At 44.6% G+C, this 25,344-nt stretch overlaps 1 pseudogene across 1 annotated transcript in view; it reads left to right on the forward strand.

The window, feature by feature from the left end:
- The window catches only part of LOC146838975 (uncharacterized), a 111,935-nt pseudogene extending 86,793 nt beyond the window's left edge, over positions 1-25,142 (forward strand). The window contains exon 3 of the transcript XR_014960743.1: positions 22,065-25,142. The product of XR_014960743.1 is annotated as an uncharacterized LOC146838975 (transcript). The remainder of the gene's footprint in view (positions 1-22,064) is intronic.
- Positions 25,143-25,344: the final 202 nt, after the last annotated feature.

Below are 25,344 nucleotides of genomic sequence, written 5' to 3' on the forward strand. Positions count from 1 at the left end.
CAGTTTGGACCCAGCCATATGCAAATCAGTCTTGACCCTGCTCCTCATGACAACAGTACAGCCTGACCTGCCAGGCCAGCTCCTCCCTGGACCGGAAACAAGCATCCTGGGACCGGTTTCAGGGTATCACCCCTCATCAGCCAGGCTTGTTTGAATCCAGTTGTAGAGCGTGCAAGGGACCCACCTCTGGGCATACCCTTGGCCACTTAGTGCAAACATAGCAAACACAACAAGATGATGGATGTATTGCTAAACCTTTTTTACCACTCACCCCCAGTCAAGAGATCTGGGTTGAATCCATCGTTCTTTTGCTCACTATGCCTCCCAAGTTTGGAAACGGCGATATGCAAATCATTCTTGATCCTACCCCTCATGGGAACAGTTGAGCATGAACTGCAAAGCCAGGTCCTCCCTGGACCCGAAGCAAGCATCCTTGCTCACTGTGCAACTGGGTTCAAGCTAGCCTGGGTGATGAAGGGTAATACCCAAAACCCGTCTCAGGATACTTGTTTCTGGTCGAGGGAGGACCTGGCTTGGAAGCTCGGGCTGGACTTTTCCCATGAGAAGCAGGGTCAAGACGGATTTGCATGTGGCTGGGTCTAAACTGGGGTGGTATGGTGAGCAAAAGATTGATCGATTTAACCAAGATCTCTTGACTGGGGGTGAATGTATGATTTAGTCAGGATTCCGTCCAGCATTTGTTTGTGTAGCACTCCCATAGAGTGGAGGCACAGGTGGGAGAAGGGAAGTTATGAGAGAGAAATAATCCAGAATGTCAGTTTTGATTTCACTATGAAACACTAGATCACGGAGGGCATTAGCAGGGAGCCTCCACTAGTGTCCATGGGTGCGATTCACCTTGAGGGCCAACTCCAGGAGGACTGGTGCTTGGACAGAGCAGGTTCTACAAAAATGTTCAGTCACCCACAGCCAGGGGGACTACATCCCTCATCACCTGCAAGTAATCTCTCCTAGACCACTTAATGTGTGCTGTTCCAATACATGGGCCGTTCCTCTCTTGAGATGCCTCAGGCTCCATATGTCTCCTAGTCCATTACCCTGTGGAAGTAGGCGCAATTGAGTCGCTCTCCCCGGATGCAGTCTTTTTGTGCCGCTGGAGTGATCAAACAGGGGGTCTAATCTCACATTGAACTCACCACCCTACACAACAGTAGTTAGCCCCACCCCGCTAATCTAGCGCCGCAGCTCTGCAAAAAATTCAGAATTGTCAACATTGGGGCCCTATACAGGGATCAGAGTAAAGTATTATCCCGAAGCCCACCATGTAGGATGGCATACCTGCCCTGCATATCACCAATGGACATTCGCATACACCATTGAAGATCTTTAAGCCCACACAGATTCCAAGTAAGACATCTAAGGGTAGTCAGATCTCATAATGTATATCAGTAAGCTGCCTAGTGGTGGAGTCTACAGAGGTACCTTTGAGCGCATAAGAGTACTGGGTGTGCGCTATGGTGCGCAATTGGAAGTATGCTCTGCAAGAACATAACAAGGAAAAAACTGTGAAAAAGTCCCACCACCCACTTCAACTCTCCCAACTGGTTGAACCATCCACGTCCTTCCCCCTCCCCTCTCACAAGTAAACAAGCAACAAACGTAGCACCTCCAGCATCGCAAGGCAGAGTACAATGTCAATGGGGTCCGCAACGTCACCAGCGGCCTCCAGCCTCCGCCATGCCCCTTCTTAGCGACAGCAGCAACAAGAGCAGACCCCAGCCTGTGGGAGTTAGTCTTTGACATCAGGAGCCGCATTTAAACATGCTGGGCCGCACCCCCGCTGGTGCTAGCCCACGTTCCATTTCCTCGGGTAGCCACAATGTCTTTTCCGGCCCCAGCATTTGCCATGCTCCCACTCAGAAACAGTGGGAGCAGGCCCCAGCCGGCAGGAGTCAGCTGTCGAACCCTGGAGTCACCGTGGCATGGGTTCCCAACCCCACTACACATGGGTAAGGTGCAGGCCCCGGCGACACGGCGAGTCAGGAGCAGGACGTCCTCGCCCTTCTCAAAATGCACACATGAGAGCTGGATCTTCGCTGCAGGCTCCTTCAAAGGGCCAGAAGCTCTCTGGCCTGGGGGGCAGCTCCAGGAGACCCTGCGGGCACAGCAACAGAACGCCCTCCCCACCAGTCCACTGAGACCAAACAGGGCACAACGTAGCTGAGGAGCAACTGCCTTGGACAATCCCACAGGAGAATGTTACCAGGTCCAGCTGGTATGGGGCCTCATCACCAGCTGTATCCGACCTCAGTAAAGGGACTGTGTCTTTGCAGCAAGGCCTCAGGGAGTCAGCCTCAGCGTCGAAGCGCGGAAGAAAGTATACACAAGCACACACACACAACTTGGGTGCTGGCAAAAGACCCCATCGGTCCTTACCCCTTGATTATAAATCCTGTGGCCACGCCTGGCCAGAGGATGTTACAGGGTGTCATTTCCCGGTCACTCCAGTACTGCAAGGGCGGTGCTTGGATCGTTACATCCCTCCCCAACTTGGCGTTGACTCTCATCCTGGCATTCAGCAGACAAAGTCTCTGAGTCTTTGGCTTGGCAGTGGATTTGGCCTCAATTCGTAACACTGAGGGTGGGAGTGGCTGCTCCTCTCTCCAGACCCTGGCTCACAGTGGGGGGCTGTTCAGCACTTTCAGTGGAATTCAATGGTTCAGGTGTGGAGGGGTCAAGGGACTTCTCCTTGGCTCAAGCTGTGATCCCTGACCGTACCAAGTGGCGCCTATATTGGGTTGTTTCTTGGATGGGGCGATCTACTCTTCGGAACCACGATACATTCCTTGTGACGACCTCAAGCCCTCTTTTGGTGGTAGCCATGGTTCCACTCGAGTGGGAGACTGCGCATGTACCTGGTTCAAACGGCATCCAGAACTTCCATCCCAACTGTCGGTCTTTTACTAACACAAGGACCCCTGGTAGGAGCTGTCGTGGTTTAGCGCGCCTCTTCAGGCTGGCATCTTAGTTGGTCTCAGTGCGCCTGGCTTCGGAATCAGCTGGCCCATTTGGGGTTGGTGTCCACTGGCCGGAGACAGGGATAGTGTCTTGCTGATGTCCGTTCAGCATCAGGGACCAGGGGGACCGCTGCGTGGTGCAGTGAGGTGTACCTCAGTACTCACACAGGAAGTGATGCAAGCTGAGTTCAGGGTTAGTGCCTTCGCCACCGCAAACTGGGGAGCTTTGTTTAATGTACTCAGAGGATTCTGCCTCGCCATTAGCTTGCAGCCAGAGGGGTGTGACATGACGATGCTTGATGCCGAGGGTTGCGGACAGATTTTTGAAGTCAGCTCCTTGAAACAGTGGCCCAAATCTCATCAGTTTGGAAGGCTTTTACTGTGTGCTCGATAACCACTAGGCCAAAGTCCTCTGTGGTGTGGCTTACAACAAAGGTATTGGCTTCCCTATTGACGATGTGAAAGGTGGTTGTGACTTCCTGGCCTTCTGCTTTTATTTTAACGGTCGTCTTCCCTTTGAGCGGCAATGGTGTCTTGCTTCTGTACGTGAAGAACTTGGAATTACTTGGTGACAGCAGTGGGAGTGGTTGGAGACGTCAGTACTGTTGGACCCCCATTACGTTTACTGAGGCTTCGGTGTTGATAAGGGCCTTCATGCTGGAGCCCACGACATCGACTATGCATGTAGGTTGTGGTTGTCTACTACATTTGAGAACTCCTGTAAATGAAATGAGGAATACTTCCTCCTCATCTTCTGTGGTGGAGTCTTCTATCCGATGTCGATGACGTGGCAATATTTTGGAGGTGCCATGGGGTTCTGAAACTTCCAGGGACAATTGTCTTACTTATTTTGACAGTGGACATCTTCCACGGGCGCCTCTGCTTCTTGGCCCTCCTCTACAGGCAGTAGCGAAGTGATTTAGAGTGCCACACTTCGAGCATGTGCGACCTTGTGCCAGGCATTCTTTGAGGGGATGTTCTTTACGTCCGCAATACCCACAGCAGGACACAGATGAAGAAGGGGCTGGTGGTCGTGATCTGTTCCCTCCGCGCGCAAACTGCGTCGGCGCTCTCTATCTTCATGGTTGGACACCTTCATGGAAGCAAGGTACAGGACTATGAAGGATGGTACAATTTGATTATGAGGGTGCACATCCTTAATAACTATCAGAACCAACCTTTGCATTAGTACCTGGTGGACTGTGATCTGACCTCTCCCCAAGAATTGGGAAAGAAGGCGGACAAATGGGTCCAAGCCAGGGTTAAGGAGAAAAGCCATGTTAATGGAGGGGACCAGAAGAGGCGAAATACTTCAAAATCCCAGGATAAGGGTGGGGACAAAAGGAAAATAAAAAAGAGCCATTGCAATGAATGTTGGGGTAGTTTTTGTGACTCTTCAGCAGTAAGAAATCATCAGCAAGAACACACAGGGGGGAACAACCATTCAAGTGCTGTGAATGTGTGAAGAACTTTAGTCAATTATCAGTTCTGCAAAATCTTCAGTAAACACACAAATGTGAAAAAAACCATAGCATTGCAGTGGATGTAGAAGTAGTTTTAGTGACTCTTTCAATCTAAGGATGCATCAAAGAACGCACCTAGGGGGGAAACCATAGCATTGCAGTGGATGTAGAAGTAGTTTTAGTGACTCTTTCAATCTAAGGATGCATCAAAGAACGCACCTAGGGGGGAAACCATAGCATTGCAGTGGATGTAGAAGTAGTTTTAGTGACTCTTTCAATCTAAGGATGCATCAAAGAACGCACCTAGGGGGGAAACCATAGCATTGCAGTGGATGTAGAAGTAGTTTTAGTGACTCTTTCAATCTAAGGATGCATCAAAGAACGCACCTAGGGGGGAAACCATAGCATTGCAGTGGATGTAGAAGTAGTTTTAGTGACTCTTTCAATCTAAGGATGCATCAAAGAACGCACCTAGGGGGGAAACCATAGCATTGCAGTGGATGTAGAAGTAGTTTTAGTGACTCTTTCAATCTGAGGATGCATCAAAGAACGCACCTAGGGGGGGTGTGGTAAATAAAAATACCGGACTGAATTTCATACGGGATCTTAAATAAAGTAAAATAGCTCAAAATAACAAGAGGCAGAATCCGTGGTATAAGAGGTTTTCTAATGGGCTTTATTCCATTCAAAATGGCCGACTCGAGTCGCGGCCTTCAGGTTCCGTCACCACGAGGGTTCAGGAAGTGAAGTACAATATTTTATTGACAGACATGTATTTTTATAATAAATGCATTACAATGAAACGAATGTAGAAGGCGTAACATTTGATAAGAAAAGTGACGTGACAGTGACATAATCGAAACTAGGCGTAATAAGGAATAAAAGAAACATGATTGGTTTGCATTATCAGACATAGGTGGATCTATAAGATAATACTTGGCATAGATGCGCGCGCAGCAGCATGACGTGTAATTGACGTGCAACTAGGGGGTGAAGGGACTTGACATTTAGCTCTACATGTGGAGACGAGAAGTCTGGGGGTCAAGTCAACCTAATCCCAAATCATATCTAACATCCTATGTTTAAAGAACTATGTTATCCACAAGGAAGAGACTCTCGGACAGAATCTATTCTATACTGACTGTGTGCGTGTACAAGCGTCTAAGTGTCTATATGAGATGCGAGGGATAGAAAACTTTCCATGGCAACAGGGCTATGAATCACTTGCAGGAGGACGGAAAGGCTGAGTCCTTTGCTTGTGAGCTAAAGGAAATGTTTACCTAAATCACTAGACAGGAATGCATCGGCTGAAGAGCAAAATAGATAATTCGAAGGTGAAATACAACTTCTTGGCAGACAGGCGAAAACTGGCCGAGGCAGGCACCGTTAGCTGCACAGGGAGTAGGACAAAGTTCATGGATACAGATGCGAGCTCAAGCTGAAGCTGTCAGAGACAGAGAGCAGGGAAAGGCTTGAGGACAGAATCGGGCCTACTTGCCTGAACTGTAAAAATGAAGTAACTTAGCCATATAAAGTCGGTGGCCTTTCATACTTAGGAATCGAATATCCAGCCCTGTGATGGCGGATCTGACAGAGAACATGTCGACGGTAGACACACATATGTTTGCGTCTTAGAAACTGGAACTGGAGGGAACATACATGTACTTGTAACATGCATATAGAACCGTTGGGGTCCAAGATAGGGGACATAACTGACCAGGAAAATCCACATTTCCACATTCCCTCCTTGTCCCCTTCTTGCCCTTCACGAGACATCAATCTTCATCATTCCATTGATTTGCTCATGGAGCATCATTTCTTCTTCCTTCCGGCATTCTGAACGAGACCTGTGATATGGAATGCATGATGTGGCACACAGACCACAAATCGCTGGTCCACTTTGCAGGCATAAACAACAACTGAAGAGCATAAGAAGGCCAATACCTAGGAAGGATAAAACTCTCCATCCCCAGGCTGATATCACACTCCAAAACCACCCGGACCACGTCCAAGTGCCTGGATTTTCGTGTATCTGGCTTACAATCTTATGAAGGCGTGTTATAGCTTTATATACAGATGGCGAATTTTCTGGTATGAATATGCAGCAGCTGGATCCGATGACCCTGCAAGCTCCGCCCCTATCGGCCAGGATGACGTCAAGGACAAGACGATTCTGGAGAACAACAATTCTCATCACTGATTGTTCCTCTGTCAGATTGCCTAGGGCGGCTATAGTCTCGTTTACTACAGCTTCAAGAGTCTTGGTGAGTCTGCGTATCAGCTTACTATTTGATATGGTACCTATATAGGGAAAGATACCTTTATTGAAATCTACATACTTGTCCCATGCTGTCTCAGTATAATCGACAACTGGGAGATCTCTTCGCTCTCTATTGTGTACTAAATGAACATTTCGATAATAATCAGGAGGAGCTAGGAAAACAGGTGGCAAAAGGAATGCTATGTAACAGGTACCATCCCAATCTAGAGGCAGACGCATATATGCCGTCTGACCACATATAAAGTAAGAATGGCGAGAAGCTCTAAATGAAGATTTACCTTGATCACTATATTCTATTGTAGTAACGCATTGGCTATGGCCCATATGTATGGAACCAACTTTTCTCACACATAATTCACCCTTAACTGGAAATACTGACATATTGGGCAGAATTAGTTCAACTTCGGATTTGACATTCAGAATCATAAGATTAGGCGTAAAATTACCTAATTTATACACTTCATTCTCTAAATCAGTTCCTGTTCTACTGGGGTGACCCTCCTTATTAGGGTGACAGACTTTGAATAAAACTAGATTCAGATTTCCCCATATCCAATGTTGTTGATAAACTGCTGTGTCTGGGTCTATGGAATTTAATAAACTAAACCATGCTCCACAGGAGCCATTGTGTGTGAACGGATGTGGAAAGAAAGGCAGAACTCCTTTGTTATTCTGATAGGGAGGGAGTCGGCCACACACCCAACAATTGGTGGCATTACTAGTCTGATGGGAATGATGTAACATACTAATGAATGTGTTATTGCGCAGCGCAAGTCTATAGGACAACTCATGTGGCGGTAGGTCACTAAAAGAATGTTCACCAGTTATATTGAAAGTACGTTTAGAAACAGGATAATACATATGCAACAATATACTTGCAGTAACTATTAAAAAACTCAAGGAAAACAAAATTAATAAAGTCACAATACAGTGGTTACGCAGTAATTTACAATAAGCATGTCGTTTCATTATGATTCTGGACTCTACATGATTCAGACCTAAGGGATACATGTCGGGACAGATTCAACCGCTTCACCTTGGAGAGGACTTAAACAATCAAATCGTCCGACAGTTTAGATCTGGACCTGAGTTTCTGTTTATAGAGTTCGGTGCTACTGGCCTCAGCCAAAGGTAGCTTTGAGTCAATGGGGGAAGACACACGGGCAGTACTGTCTGTGTCAGGAGGAAGTCCATGAAATTTTTTGATATGGCTGGAATGCACCCAGCCTTTCCTCCCTTCGATCTTCACAGCTGTTCTGGTCGTTAGCAGGACCAACTTAGGAAGCCTCCACCTTGGCTCCAGTTGGGTTTTCCGATCAAAATTTCTGATGAGAACATAATCACCGGGAATTACATCATGAGGTTTCACCTCGGTGTTGTCGGGAAAAGCTGCGACTACCTGTGAACGACAAGATTGTAGTGCAGACATCAAGGAAGCCAGGTAATCTGTCAGCATATTACAGTCAACATCAGTTATTTTACGGGGTATAGGCGTCCCCCACATATTCGGTGGTCTACCAAAGATCACTTCATAAGGGGATAGCCCTGTTCGAGAGTGTGCTACCATCCTCATGTAAAATAGTGCAACTGGTAAGGCTACTATCCAGTCCACACCTTTTTCCTGACATATTTTAGACAATCTGATTTTTAAAAGTTGATTATGTCGTTCCACGAGACCTGCTGCCTCGGGGTGTCGGACACAGTGGAATTTCCACTGATATCCCAACAAAAGTGAGACATGTTTCATTAATTCGGATGAGAAAGGCTGACCGTTATCTGAATATACAACACGTGGTAAACCGTACCGTGGGAAGAATTCTCGAACTAGCTGCTTGGCAGTAGTCGGGGCAGTGTAATCTGATACGGGATACGCCTCTGTCCAACGGGAGAGAGCGCAGACAACTACGAGGACATATTTGAATCCTCGACAACGTTCCATCTGAATATAATCCATCTGGAGGACTTCAAAAGGATGGTCAGGAGGCTGAAATCCACCCTGCTCTACGGGAACACTCTTTCCTGGATTAAACTGACAACATATCATACAGGTACGAACTTTTTGTTTAGCTGCTGCTCGTAAATGTTTGTTGAACCAAATGTGCTGAATGCTGTCTAGCATAGCCTTCTCTCCTAAATGTGCTGGACTGTGAACTGTAGCTATAATGGCTTGAACCATGGAATCAGGGAGAAACCATACAGATTTCTCCTTCGTCATCCATCCTTGATCTGTCTGGATCCCTCCTAGTTCAGTCCACTTCTTTATTTCTTCTGCTGTGGCATGTGTCTGTATGTCAATTACGTCAAGTGTGGGATCCTTAATTGTCATACACTGTGTTGGTGTCTGAACTATTGGCTTTGTCATGTCTAATGTGCGATTCTGAGCAGTCTGTTTAGCTGTTTTGTCAGCTAAATCATTGCCTTGAGAAATGGTATCAGTAACCTTCGTGTGTGCTTTACATTTCATAATCGATATAGCAGTGGGTAGATGTATTGCGTCTAACAAAGCATGAATGAGGGGTCCGTGCTGAATGTGGGCACCATGGGAGGTTAAATAACCTCTCTCTCGCCACAGCACGCCGAAGTCGTGTACAACTCCGAATGCATAACGTGAGTCAGTGTATATATTAACTTTCTTATATGTGGCTTGAATACAGGCTTGTGTTAGGGCAATAAGTTCTGCTGCTTGGGCTGACAAAGTATCTATACAATTTGTCTCAATAACTTCAGTGTCTGTTGTGACTGCATACGCGGCCACTAAATCTCCTGTACTTGCTCTCATGCATGATCCGTCTACATACAACGTCAGGTCTGGATCTAACAATGGAACGTCTGTCAAGTCTTGTCTAGGTTTTGTCTTTATTTCAATAATTTCAACACAATCATGAGCTAGTGGGTCTGTTCCAATTACAGGTAATAGTGTAGCAGGATTCAATGTATTACACCGTCGGATCTCTATGTGTGGTTGAAACAATGTCAGTTCATAACCGGTAAGTCTTGCTATGGTCAAGTGTTGTGTTTGTGTTCGGTTCACAAGAACCTCTACTGCATGTGGTACTTGAACTGTCAATGGGTGTCCTAATACTATGGCATCGCTTTGTCTGATTGCTAAAGCTGTCGCTGCCACTGATCTCAGGCATGCAGGCAAAGCCTGAGCTACGGGATCTAATGTACTGGAAAAATAAGCACATGGCTTGCGTGATCCTGCTTGATCCTGAGTGAGTACTGACAAGGCAGTACCTTCGCGTTCTGTAACAAAGAGTGTAAAATGTTTGCTATAACATGGTGTTGCTAAAACAGGTGCTTGACATAAAGCTTCCTTTAGGCTTTCAAAAGCTTGTGTATGTTCCTGAGTCCAAGGGAGAACAGTCGATGTGGCTGCCTCCTGTGTGGTTAACTGAATGAGTGGTTTTGCTAGAAATGCGTACTGAGGGATCCACTGCCTACAATATGAAGTGAGGCCTATGAAAGCTCGCACCTCCTTTTGTGTCTGGGGTATTGACATGTTAGCAATTAACTGGATGCGATCTGGTGTAAGCTGCCTTCCCTCCTTGGACAGCGAGTGACCAAGATAAATAACTCGCTGAACACAGAATTGCAGCTTAGAAGGGGACACCTTGTGCCCCTTGTCGGCTAGGAAATGTAAAACTGTCAGAGAAGCTTTTTCACATTCTGACTCGCTTCTCGCGGTGATCAGCAGATCGTCGACATATTGAAGCAGTGCAGTATTGACTGGCATGTGGATACTGTCAAGTTCTCGTTTCAATGCTTGGCTGTAGATGCTGGGGCTTTCTGTGAATCCTTGGGGAGCGCGTGAGAATTTAAAGCTGCGCCCATTTAAACTGAATCCGAACAAGTATTGGCTTTCCGGATCTATTGGGACGCTGAAAAAGGCATTCTTGAGATCAATTACAGTAAAGAATGTTGCTTCGGAATCAATTGCTGTCAACAATGATGATATATCAGGGACCACAGGGAATTGTGGTACAATGCACTTGTTTAGTTCACGCAAATCAATAACCAATCGGTATACTGGTGGGGCAGTAGGATCAGTTCGTTTAAGAATCGGAATTATCGGTGAATTACATACATTGGAGTCTGTTTCTACAACTACTCCCTGGGCAATCAGCTCATCAATGATTTTCAGCAAAGCCACTACAGCATCATGCGGTAACTTGTATTGTCGCATTCGTGGTAGTACCACTCCTGCTTTCAATGTAACTCGATAGGGTGTAATGTTCATGCAGCCAACATCCGTAGGGCCTTGTGCCCATAGATGTACTGGTAAAGTCTGTAGTCGGGGATCCATGTCTCTAGACACATAGTGACCTTTAAAATCACGCAAAAACAACCTTACTCCTTCCGGAGAACAACATATTATGGCTCCTAGTGCTTTCAGAGTCTTAATTCCTAACAGATTTTCTGGGCATGATTTAGTAAGTAATAAGTCTGTAGTTCGTGTCAAAGGTCCTATCGTAAGTGGTAGAGGCTGTGATACTTCATTAACAATAGGTTTTCCCGAAAAACCAAGGGAAACATTTTGAGAGCCTGAGAGGGGTGCCCCCGGAACTTCACTTCGTTTTATAGTTGTTCGACTTGCCCCTGTATCGAGTAAGAATTTTCTATCTTGACCTAATAATTCACTATGTACATAAGGTCCTTCTTGATCTACAGGAATCTCGATAAGCGGTAAGTCAACTTCCCTCTCTAGGCTGGTTCATACATAACGCTGATACTCAGGGTATTCATACTGTGCAGTCTGATACATTTGTCGTGTTGTGGTTTGTGTGGCAGTAGCAGGCAACGGTGGTGCAGCTGGCACAAACTGTATGGGTTGCTGTGAGGCTGGCATGGACTGTTGCTGAACTGGCATGGACTGTCCATGCTGCATAGCTCCTTGTTCATTCTGATCTTGTCTAACTAATCGTGGTCTCTCCTTTGCAATACCTGTAGCTATATTACGTTTCAGGACTGGACAATCGTGTACATAATGGCCTAGTTGTTTACAGTAATTGCAGGTTCCTTTTACAGGAACTGCAGAATCACCAGAATGTGTCACACCCTTTTTGTGACCATCTGCTGGTACTGTCTGAGAAACTAGCATTTTCATTTTTGTATCCTTCATGCGTCTATGCTCGTGTTCTTGTTCATCCCTAATTCTATTGTGATGATACTGTAACATTTGTAGCATTTGCGACGGAGTGTTACTTTGCCAGGTACTCTCGAATTTCAATATTCTATTCTTTACTGGAGGCAATGCATTTTCCACTAATTTTGTCACAAATAAATGTGGATATGAGTCACTACTTGCTTTTATACCACTATTTATACCAAAACATTTTTCAAATCGAGCATAATAATCGCTTGTGTCTTCATCTTGCTTTTGTTTACAGGCTGTGATTGCACCCCAATCTTCCTTTTTTGTAGTTAATAAACGTGGCAGTACCTGTACTAGTAAACCTGGTAACAGTTTAACTTTATCCCCGAGCCCTGAACCTGCAGCTCGGCCCCTTTCTTCCTCTGCTAATGCTGTCCAGTCTATCTTTTGGTCTCCCACTTCCCACTCTTTTTCTTTCAGTTTTTCATAAATGCCAGCAGGCAAAAGCACCTTTAATATCGTCATAATATCAGGAAAGGTGTACTCTCCCATCAGTAACATGTCTTTAATTTCTCGGTGGAAACCCGCTGGGTCCTTGTCATGACTAGGTACTACTTTTTTCATTTCTAATAATTCCATTTTTGATATGGGTGTGTAAACAAATACACGGTGAAACTCATTGTCTTCGCCTTTTATTGGGTGCACTTCTCGTAGGGGATTTTGTCTATCCATATAGTACGGCGCTCTTTCTCTGCGGGGCAGCGAGAGAGGATCCGGACTTACAAAAAGGACATACTGCTTACGTGATACTAATATCTCTTTAATTAGCTTGTTACTAGAACCTCTCCATCTGTTCGTGAGTAGTTCCGTTAATATATCAGGTAAAGGACCAGGGTCAGCATGTTGGCTCTTATATAATATGAGGAGTTGCTGAATCATATATATTCCAGCTAAACGTTGTTCATCTGTACTGAGATTAAAAAACGTGTGTGCTACGGTCTCATCACCGTATTTTTCAGGACTGTCAATCCAGTGAACGGCTGATCTGGCTAATTCTTGCTCATCCATGGAATCGAGGAGGTGGTAACCTCTTCGTTCTCGTAGTATTTTATCTGCGGCTTGAAACGAATGTTCAGGAGATTTCAGATTTATTACAGGCGTCGGATACGTTCTGCTATTATTTGGACATACAGAGTGTATGGGATCAGAAAAACATCTAGTACTTTCACAGTATCTTCCTCTGCCTACATAGGCTATGGTCTCTGACTGTCTTGCGGAATTCCCTGATTCGGACACTTCATCTTGCTCAAACTCGTCTGTTCCCAATCTTTCTTCATGAATACGCTCTATTTCTTTACGTATTTTTCGGCACATGGCTATTATACAATTTTGCTTATCGTGTCTCCCTTCTGATATATTCTGACTCCATCTTGTAAGAATAAGCATTGCATTCGGGTCTACCCCCGGACGATCTTGATTTCTGATTACACAGTTTATGAGGAAACGTAACAGTTCCCCCTGTATCTCTACTTTCTGGAATTCCATAGCTCTGTTAATACATCCTGGATCTCGTCCTGTTTGAACAAAATGATATATGTTATCTAGATGCGTAGTCATTCCTGGTAACCTTGCTAAATACTCTGCGGCTCGCCTGATACGTAATGATGCCAGGACCATTTCGTCCTCTTTACCAACCACCGGGTCATATCTACAATTTACAAGAAGTTCCTTAAGCGTACGTTCACTTACGAATTTAGGTGTACGTGAATGTGCTGACTCTTGAAAAACAAGTTTATTTATTCTGGGTGGTGTAAAGGTACTGCTAGCACCTCCCGTGGCCCCATCTGGGGCGTCGGGTGTGAATGGATTCGTTGAACGTGACACAGCAACTATGGGTGTCGATACCCCTATAGGATCGACTGCGGAGACAGATGCGGAAACAGATGTGCTTGCCGAAGCTTGTATCGGGACTTGCTGTTGCACGGGGACAGATACCTGATCCTGACGTTGAACCCCTCCGCCAGACGGTCTATGTGGTGTGGCGTTAGCATACTCCGGAGCTGCGTCGTCTAGATATGAGGAAAGAAAAACATCTTCTGCGGTTCTGGGATGCCCCTTTGGATGTACCTTAATTGGAAATAATGGGGGTGGCAAGTCTTTTGGCATCTCTGGAGCAGCCTTAGGTAGTCCTTCGGCTAGAAGGGGATACATACCATTCATAAGAGCATTTCTTTGTCTATTTACTTGTTCTGATTTCACTCGGATACCTTCCTCAATTAATAGATTTTCTTGAACTTTATTTGAACTTTCTTTACTCCTCTCTTCTTGTCTACGTGCTTTTTCTGTACGTCTATGAGATTCTTTACGCCATAACTCAACAGCGTCTTTCTGTGACTGTCTGACCTTTCTTTTCCATAACTCTTCCTCCACTTTCATGATGCACTCTGCATCCCAGGTTCCCGCTGCGGGCCACCTTTGACTTTCTGGTAATCCCTTGGTATAATCTACCCATAGATCAAGAAACAATATGGCATCTAAGCCATGTTTATGGTACATAAAATGCCCTGGAGTGTCCCTAGGAGGAATAGGAACTGCTTCTTCAAGCACCCCTTTTCTAGTAGTAATCTGTCTTAACTTCGAGAAGAGCGGCATATTTACAACTGATCTGATACTTACTCTTGAATTTTCTTAATACGAAAAACACAATAAATGAACAGTGAACAATGAACAGTCATTCATACCACAATATACAAGACATTTTCTGAATACTTTAAACATTAAACATTAAACATTATAACAATGATCGACAATGATGACAGTCTGCCTAACTAATCACCACGCTGAATTCTTGACAATAACTGAATACTTCGGAATACTTGATATACTGCTAAACAGTACATATACACTGCTAAACAGTGCAGACCGGATTTGTGTACCCAAATCCGTCTTGACCGGCACAACCTATGTGCGCGTCAACACGCCTCCCCGGCGATGGTACTCACCGAGTAGCTCCTTGAAACGGAAGGCCTCAGAGAATGGACAGGACTCGATAACTGCGGACATCGGACCCTCTGGACATCGGGATTTCGGAAAACCTGGTGGGCCTCAGTATACCTCGGATCTTGCTCTCTCAGCTAGGCTCTGGTCGGGATACTTCGCACTTCTCACCGCCTCGTCTGGGTTGATCGCAGCCTCAGTCGCCCCCGCTTGACCGGAGGGAGCTTACAGGAAATCCTGCTGGTACGCGTTTATGGTCCGTCCAGCTGTGGCAGGAGACCGGGCCTGCAACGCACCGCCGGCGCGTGAGATGAGAAAGTGTCCCTGTTCGGGCGCCATTATGTGGTAAATAAAAATACCGGACTGAATTTCATACGGGATCTTAAATAAAGTAAAATAGCTCAAAATAACAAGAGGCAGAATCCGTGGTATAAGAGGTTTTCTAATGGGCTTTATTCCATTCAAAATGGCCGACTCGAGTCGCGGCCTTCAGGTTCCGTCACCACGAGGGTTCAGGAAGTGAAGTACAATATTTTATTGACAGACATGTATTTTTATAATAAATGCATTACAATGAAACGAATGTAGAAGGCGTAACATTTGATAAGAAAAGTGACGTGACAGTGACATAATCGAAACTAGGCGTAATAAGGAATAAAAGAAACATGATTGGTTTGCATTATCAGACATAGGTGGATCTATAAGATAATACTTGGCATAGATGCGCGCGCAGCAGCATGACGTGTAATTGACGTGCAACTAGGGGGTGAAGGGACTTGACATTTAGCTCTACATGTGGAGACGAGAAGTCTGGGGGTCAAGTCAACCTAATCCCAAATCATATCTAACATCCTATGTTTAAAGAACTATGTTATCCACAAGGAAGAGACTCTCGGACAGAATCTATTCTATACTGACTGTGTGCGTGTACAAGCGTCTAAGTGTCTATATGAGATGCGAGGGATAGAAAACTTTCCATGGCAACAGGGCTATGAATCACTTGCAGGAGGACGGAAAGGCTGAGTCCTTTGCTTGTGAGCTAAAGGAAATGTTTACCTAAATCACTAGACAGGAATGCATCGGCTGAAGAGCAAAATAGATAATTCGAAGGTGAAATACAACTTCTTGGCAGACAGGCGAAAACTGGCCGAGGCAGGCACCGTTAGCTGCACAGGGAGTAGGACAAAGTTCATGGATACAGATGCGAGCTCAAGCTGAAGCTGTCAGAGACAGAGAGCAGGGAAAGGCTTGAGGACAGAATCGGGCCTACTTGCCTGAACTGTAAAAATGAAGTAACTTAGCCATATAAAGTCGGTGGCCTTTCATACTTAGGAATCGAATATCCAGCCCTGTGATGGCGGATCTGACAGAGAACATGTCGACGGTAGACACACATATGTTTGCGTCTTAGAAACTGGAACTGGAGGGAACATACATGTACTTGTAACATGCATATAGAACCGTTGGGGTCCAAGATAGGGGACATAACTGACCAGGAAAATCCACATTTCCACAGGGGAAACCATAGCATTGCAGTGGATGTAGAAGTAGTTTTAGTGACTCTTTCAATCTAAGGATGCATCAAAGAACGCACCCAGCGGGAAACCATACAAATGCACCGATTGTATGAAGGGCTTTAGTCGATTATCAGTCCTACAACACCATAAGCAAAGGCACACCTTCATTGAACACACTTGGAAATAATCATAGTCATGCCGAGGTTTTGACAAAAACTCAAGTATATCAACAATAAAACTGCCCCATCTGTGGACATACACAGGAACAAACAAGTAAAGGTATTGGGGGTTGAAGGAATATCTGAAAATGTTAAAATAATAATTATTTGCAACATTAAAATACCACACGAGAAAATCTAGATGATAGAGCCCCAGACCAGAAGGAAAGCTGAAAGTGTTTATTCACTGTGATTGTTCATTTCTCTACACATAGGAAAAACATGATTTACCTGGCCCTCTCGGCAGGGTCACCCCCAAACGTTTTGCCTTCATCCTCCTCCTTTTTGCTGAATTTGTATTTATTGGCCTTAGGACTCTGTGCACTTTACCACTGCTAACCAGTGCTAAAGTGCTTGTGCTCACTCCCCTTAACATGGTTTGATTGACATGTACCTAATTACATATTACATTTACTTGTAAGTCTCTTATAGTGCGGTATATCATATACCCAGGGCCTGTATACTAAATGCTACCAGTAGGCCTGCAGCACTTATTGTGCCACCTTAGTAGCATTCTAAAACTTGTCCAGGCCTGGCACTGCAGCCTAAAGACAGTGTTGCACGGCCATGTCGACTTGACATCTAAACCACCTTGCCAAGCCTTAAACTACCCCTGTATTACATTGAATTTGCCCCTAAATTAGGCCCTAGGTAGCCGATAGGGCAGGGTGTTGTGTAAATAAAATGTAGGACGTGTACCATTAAGTTTTACTTGTCCTGGTAGTGAAAAAAAAACAAATTCGTTTTTCACTACTGTGACAGCTACCCCTCCCATAGGATAACAATGGGGATTCCTTATTACATTTATTATGCTGAAATTCCACATTGAGAGGAGGTACATATGTTATGTTGCGTACCTATGGATTTGTAATGAAAAACCCTTTTTAATAGTAAAGTTCTATTTTTAATGTCCTTTATGCCTGCAGCCTGTCTTGGGTCACATGACTAGGTATAGCTGACAGTTTGACTTTTGGTATTGCTCCCAGACAGTCACACAATAGTGGGATTAGCTGAGCCTCCATGAGCCATCAACAGGCAGGATGGGGTAGGAGCAGAGCTGCAGACACAACCACTCGCACCTGAATAGGCTGTGCCCTGTCACCTCACTATAGGACTAACAATCCTGTGTAGTCACAGCAGCCAGCTTGGACCCAGGGGAGTCAGGCAATTCCAAGAACTTCAAAGGACTTTTCCAGAAACCTCTCCCACCTTCCAGGAGAAGGGTACCAGAGTATAGAAATAGGACCTTCAGACCCACCCTTGAGTTCACTACTGGATCTTTGGAAGGTCTTTCAAAGGACTGCTCCTGTACCTGGAAGGCTTGCGTTGCTGCCTGGAGCCTGCCTTGAACCCTCAGAGGTCAGCCCTGCTGTTGGGCTCTGCATCTACACCTGCACCCAGGACTACCAGAAGTTGCTCCAAAGGCTAGTTTACTGGCCTCCTGTTCAGAGTCAAAGGAGTAGAACAGGCTCCTACCATCTTGAACCCGTACATGGACAAAGCCCGAGTTAGTCATGAACCCTCAAGAGGTCTCCATCCACTCCTGGACTCTTGGTTGTGGTGCTGAAGGTACCCAGATAGCCATTTCCCAAAAACTGAGGATAAACTTTTGCAATTAAGTGCTCTGAGAAACAGGATAAGACTGGGACCCACCTGCTCGCCTTTCTGCCCGATTTGCATCGCCGTTGGCTTGACTCTGCAGCTTCTCCTGCTACATTCTTCTCCCCAGCAGCAAATCTATTTCAGCAGTCCTTTGCCAAAGAGGTATCTGACCTCGCTAAACTGTCTTTGGCTACAGCCTTCTGCTTCGTGCCGCTGAAGATTTTCAACTTCTATTTCGACGACTAAGTCCAAAGTTAAAAATCTTCACCACAGCTTTGCTCCACAGCTATCCGACGATGATGCCCCCCCTCAGACACTCCTGCTACCTTACCCTGCTGAACTTCTACCTTCTCAGACATTTTTCTTCCCAACTTTTTCTAAGCCGCTGACTGGGCCCAATTAAATTCGTGTATTCCAACCGCTCTCCATTGTGGTCCCCTTAGGTTTTGACTTTAACCCGGTCCTGCGTGACCAGATGTCCGCGGTTCGCGCGTTTATCTTTTAGGTGCTGTTTTGAACCTTGAACCTTAAACTCTGAAAATTCATAACTCTGCTTCTACTGATTGGATATATGTCATTTTGGTGTCAAATAATTTATTGAAATGAACTCTATTTTTCAAAAGTGGTTTCGGAATCTTGTGTTTTCAGTTTATTACTGTTTGTGTGCTGCATAAATACTTTACACATTGCCTTTAAGTTAAGACTGACTGCTTTTTGTGCCGTGCTAGCCAAGATTAAGAACATGTTAATTTAGTGACTTTTTGTAGTTTACCATGCAAGGGATTGTAGCTGTTGCTTGACCAGGGCTCACTCCTTAGTCAATGAACAACCCAATTTCTCACAGGACATAAGCACTGTATGGAGAAGCAATATTGTTTTGTCTTCAGATAAGTAGGCCAATCAATCAAAGGGATTTGTAGAGCGCTTCTTATTATCAAGGCACCAGGGGTTCTGCTGCTGGGTGGAATTAATCGAACAGCCAGATCTTCAGGTCCATTATGAATTCTTTTAGGGTTAGGGAGGTAGGAGAAAGATCGTCCGCAACATGTGCTGTGGCGGATGTGGGGGTTTGGGAGGTGGAGCGCATGTTTATGGAGAGCTGGTGGAAGTTCAAATGGTGATTGATGGAAGCCAGACATCGATTGTGCAGGGCCTTGTAGGTGTGGGTGAGCATCTTGAATTGGCACCTATTTTGGACAGGGAGCCAGTGGAGGCTTCTTAGGTGTGTGGTGATGTAGGCCCATTTGGGGAGGTCGAGGACAAGTATTGTGGCTGAGTTCTGTATAGTCTGTGGTCTCTTTGGCAGGTGTGAAGTGATTCTATAGAGTGTGTTGCTGTAGTTCGGGTGGCTGGTGACGAGGGCCTGGGTGACCGCACGTTTAGTGCTGGCTGGGAGCCACTTGAAGATTTTCAGGAGCATGCGGAAAATCAGCCGGCTGAGGATACTGAGTTGATCTGGTTTCTCACGCTGAGTTGATGTCTGGTATGATGCCGAGGTTCCTGGTGTGTTCCGTGGGTGAGGGTCTTAGTTCTGCAGGCCACCAGGAGTCATTCCACGGGGATGTGTTGCTCCCAAAGATGTGCACCTCCATTTTGTCAGTGTTGAGGATGAGGCAGTTGTTCTGCATCCAGTGGGCAACGCTGGTCATGCATAAGTGGAAGTTGGCTTTGGTGGTGGAGGGGTCTGCAGAACGATAGAGGATAAGCTGGGTGTCATATGCATATGATTTGATGTTCAGTCCATGGGTCCTGATGATGTTGGCCAGTGGGGTCATGTAGGTGTTGAACACAGTTGGACTCAGAGAGGACCCTTTGGGGACTCAGCAGATGGTGTTTTTGGAGGCTGAGTTGTGGGGTAGCAGGCAGACACGCTGGGTTATTCCGGTGAGAAAGGATGCATGGCATTTGAGGGTGTCCCTTTGAATACCAGTCTGATGGAGCCTTTTTAGGGGTGTGTAGTTGGACACAGCATTGAAGATTTCCAAGAGGTGACTAGTATTCTTGGTTTATAACTACACCCATTGGCTAATAGCTTGTTAGGGGGTGGAGTCCCGTATATTTATACATCATGGCGGATCTCTTGAACAACTTCGAGGAACACGCCGTTACACTGGGAACCCTGCTCAGGCTATTGCCGGTAAGGAGAGACTTGGCGGATGACGTATAGAGAGAGGGGCCGTGGGGGTGATGCATATTTGATGCCCTTGGCCATGGTTTATATACTGCCGTGACATTATCCTTTGGGAGTTTACCACTCTTGTCACAATTTTTTCCATTATTTATCGAGTCACGTCCCCTTGTTCTAGGATATTGAAATATAGCATGCACAGATTGAGCCTCGCTTCTGCTTTTTAATAGGGGCACACTACTGATTTCCTAAATTCACCATGGTTAGGTCACGTGCATTGTACCGGTTAAAGTTTTTTCGGTCTCAGTATACTGTTAGGCCATGACTACTCTGGTGAGGAGCGTACTACTTTTGTCATGATGTTGTTCACGATTTATCGAGTTACGTCCTCCCGTTTTTGTATACTAAAGTGCATTAAGATTTTTGTATGATTTTCAATACTGCGTCTCACTTCTGCTGTGATAGGGACTTACCATTTGACTGCCAAAGGGAACCAAAGTTATACTATGTATACTACTTATTTAGCCATGTTTTTCTTTTTTAGTGTATTATCATATGGTATTGAAAAAATATGTTGAAGGGTACTACACAGTGCACGCTATTAGAAAGATTTATATTAGAGGTTTATGGCTTTAGTAGGAAAGCTGGGAACACAATGCCAGATATTTTTACTTTCGACATTGTGTTCTTTTACAGAAATTTGATGTGCATGTGAAATATACTGCACCTCGTCAACTTTTCAAGACTTGTTTTATTTCCAAGAACGAATACATTGATCAAAGGTATGCATGTTCACTTTGACCTGGACTTTTTTCTGCTATATATATACTCTTTTCCATCAACTTTTTTACTTCTCATTTCTATTGATTCTCTTATATGTATTATTTTTACATATAGTGTCATCCTTTGCTTAGTTTCCTATAGTTTTTCCATACAATGGATGTCAGCAGATCGAGTGATTAGGTGGACATTAACTATAATTAGACTGCTGTTAGTCGAACATTTGTTTGTAAATATGTATATATTGCAAGCTTTTTGCACATTGAAACCATGTGATTCTGAAGGCTTAGTTTTTATGTTTTGAAAAATATAAGCTATAGAACATGATAGTCCTTCTTTCATGTCCATACGGACATGCCAAGTCCTATGTCAATATCGAGATTCCTAGAGTCTTAGAGGCGCCGCCATTTTAGATTGGGCTTTATATGGGGAGAGGGTCGATACATGATGCAGGGCCTACAAGGCCCAGATAGAGCCCCTTTACTCCACAAGGGCCCCAGACACAATCCGCGCACAAAAGGCCCTCGTAATCAGGCCTTGAGACAACAGCAAGGGGAATCCTGAAAAAAAGAGTTAGTAGTTAGTAGTGAATGAAACCAGGCACCTCTGTGAACAATAAGATTTGATGTATGGCACAACATCCTGGTGTCCACCTTGCTGTCTTGAGTCTTCGTGATCCATCTCTTACTCCAAGAGCTGTTCTTGTTTTAACAAAACCTTGACCATATGCATCTACCTAAAGCTGTAACTAGTGTATGAGTGCTATGCGAGCGCCCTTTTTTGCTTAGTTACTCAATGAACACCTTTGCTGAAATAAATAAGATTGTGGCATGTTCAAAGGAACTTTTATGCAAATATCTCTCTATGGTTAAATGTGTCTTAAATATGTCTTCATAAGTTTCAACAATAGTAATAAATGAGATGCTTTTACAATCAATTAAAAATTGTATATGCACATTCTGGTATTTTCCATTTAAGTAATTTAAATCTCTTTACATCCGACAGAAATCCTTGATTGCACAACATGTTTAAGAATAATGAAGATAATACTGTAAATCTGCAAAAGCAAAGTCCGAAACATTGAGTTCCAGTATTCAGGAAAACATAAGTGCCGACAGAGGCAGCCGAACCTGAACATAAACTGACAGATCTTGGAAGTACCGTCAAGGGCAATTCGGTGGTTCTACGGGTCTCAGCTGTGCACCTCCGTGCCTGAAGATGAAGAAATGACCTCTAGAAAATTAAGACAACACTGATCAACCACTTTTTGTTTAAACATGTCAATACCAGCTCTGATCATGAGGTGGTTACAGCAGTGCTCTGCTTCCTAAACTGATATCAGACCACCATTCAGTGCTAGAGGTGTATTGTAAACTCTTTCAGGCCATTCCAAAGAAACCAGCGAAAAGCACAGTTAACTGAAATGGGGATTCTGCTATATAAAACACAGAGTATATTTACCAAGCCTAAAACTTGGTAAATATTTACCAAGCCTAAAACTGCATCAGAGAACACACACAGGGGAAAAGCCATTCAAATGCAATCAATCAATCAATCAATCAGTGACATTTATAGAGCGCACTACATACCCGTAGGGTCTCAAGGCGCTGGGGGTGGGGGGGTGCCGCTACTGCTCGAACAGCCATGTCTTCAGCTTCTTCCTGAAGGAGAGGTGGTCTTGGGTCAGGCGCAGGTCGGTCGGGAGGGAGTTCCAGGTCTTGGCGGCCAGGTAGGAGAAGGACCTTCCTCCTGTGGTCGCTCTTCGGATGCGGGGGACGGCGGCGAGGGCGAGGTTGGCTGATCGGAGGTGGCGTTTGGGAGCGTAGAAGTTGAGAGCAATGAATGTCTGAAGAGCTTTATTCAATTATCAGGCCTAAAAAAGCATCAGCGAACACACACGGGGGAAAAGCCATATCATTGCAGTGAATGTGAAAGTAGTTTTACGGAATCATCTAAACTCATGAGTCATCAGCGAACACACACTGGTGAAAAACCATTCAAGTGCAATGAATGTGGGAAGAGCTTTATCTATTTATCATACCTAAAACGACATCAGAGAACACACATTGGAGAAAAACCATATAATTGCAGTGAATGTCTGAAGAACTTTAGTCGATTATCACACCTAAAACGGCATCAGAGAACACACACTGGAGAAAAACCATATTCTTGCAGTGAATGTCTGAAGAGCTTTAGTCAATTAGCACAACTAAAACAGCATCAGAGAACACACACTGGGGAAAAACCATTCCAGTGCAATGAATGTGGGAAGAGATTTTGTCGCTTATCAGTCCTACATGGACATCAGCGAACACATACTGGAGAAAAACCATTCCAGTGCAATGAATGTGGGAAGCGCTTAAGTCAATTAATACACCTAAAACTCCATCAGAGAACACACACAGGTGAAAAACCATATCATTGCAGTGAATGTGGAAGTAGTTTTAGTGACTCATCAACATTAAAGGTTCATCAACGAACACACACAGGAGAAAAACCATACCATTGCAGTGAATGTGGAAGTAGTTTTAGTACCTCTTCAGTATTAACATATCATCAACAAACACACACAGGGGAAAAACCATATCATTGCAGTGAATGTCTGAAGAGCTTTTGTAAATTATGGTACCTAAAGCAGCATCAGAAAACACACACTGGGGAAAAACCATTCAAGTGCAATGAATGTGGGAAGAGATTTTGTCGCTTATCATACCTACATAGACATCAGCGAGCACACACTGGGGAAAAACCATATCATTGCAGTGAATGTGTAAGTAGTTTTAGTGATTCTTCAACATTAAAGAATCATCAGCGAACACACACAGGAGAAAAACCATTTAAGTGCAGTGAATGTCTGAAGAGCTTTATTCGATTATCAGGTCTAAAATACCATCAGAGAACACACACTGGAGAAAAACCATATAATTGCAGTGATTGTATGAAGAGGTTTAGTCGATTAACACACCTAAAAAAGCATCAGAGAACACACATAGGGGAAAAAACGTTCAAGTTCAATGAATGTGGGAGGGGCTTTATATATTTATCAAACCTAAAACAGCATCAGCGAACACACACAAGGGAAAAACCATTCAAGTGCAGTGAATGTGAAAGTAGTTTTAGTTATTCTTCAACATTAAGGATTCATCAGCGAACACACACTGGAGAAAAACCATACCATTGCAGTGAATGTGGGAAGAGATTTTGTCGCATATCAAACCTAAACCAGCATCAGAAAACACACACTGGAGAAAAACCATTCCAGTGCAATGAATGTGGGAAGAGATTTTGTCGCTTATCAAACCTAAAACAGCATCAGAAATCACACACAGGGGAAAAACTATTCCAGTGCACTGAATGCGGGAAGAGATTTTGTCGCTTATCAAACCTAAAGCAGCATCAGAAAACACACACTAGGGAAAAACATTAAAGTGCAATGAACACACACTGGGGAAAAACTGTAGTGTGGCCCCTAGGGTCACGCTATTCTTTGCTAAAGTTAGCCTGAGTTAGCAACCATTTTAGCTGCGTGTCTTTTTATTTTTGCGCACGACACTCTTTATCTTCTTGTTCAAGACGCCTTTGTGCCCACATGAGCTCATATTGTTATAGTTTGCTCACAGTGTACAAGGTCGAAAAACAAGCCGCTGTGCTTTCCAATTCTGGTCAGTCCGTACTACCTAGACATAACATTAGGCACTTCCTGGCACGATTGAGAAATGCTTGCATTATACTAACACGCAGCAGCTTTCTCAAGACAGACGGAAGATTTCCTTCTACGAACTAGAGCCTTGCTGAGTCTATGATGTAACCTTACTCCTACGTTCTAAGGTGAGGTGTTCCCCAGAATTGGCCCAGAGATCTTCTTTTATATAATATACATAATCCTACCGGGGAGGGTGGTCTAGGCATTATAACCGTAATATCCACCGGTCATTCAGAATGATCTCCCCCTTCCTATTTTATGGTATTGTAACTTTGATCATTGTTTTAATCTTATGTATTATTCCGCTGGTGCTAGCTCGTTTACTGCATTATAGAACAATGCACAGAGTTTGTTAGTTGAAAAATAAACATTTTAAACTTTACATAGACTCTGCATTATTTGGTGTGGACAAGCAAGGGTGAGTGAGCAAAAGGGTGTGCATTGCTACCGCGACTCTGAGAGGTCGGAAGTTTCGTGTTCTGGGTTTGTCTAAGCATTAGGTGTCTTCGGAAGGTCTGGGGAGCTAATGAGACACTAGAGCTAGGCGGTCTAGGGATTGTGGGTTTTTAGGTGTAAGTGCAG

The sequence above is a fragment of the Triturus cristatus genome, chromosome 4_2 (assembly GCF_964204655.1).
Source record: "Triturus cristatus chromosome 4_2, aTriCri1.1, whole genome shotgun sequence".
Classification (NCBI taxonomy): domain Eukaryota; kingdom Metazoa; phylum Chordata; class Amphibia; order Caudata; family Salamandridae; genus Triturus; species Triturus cristatus.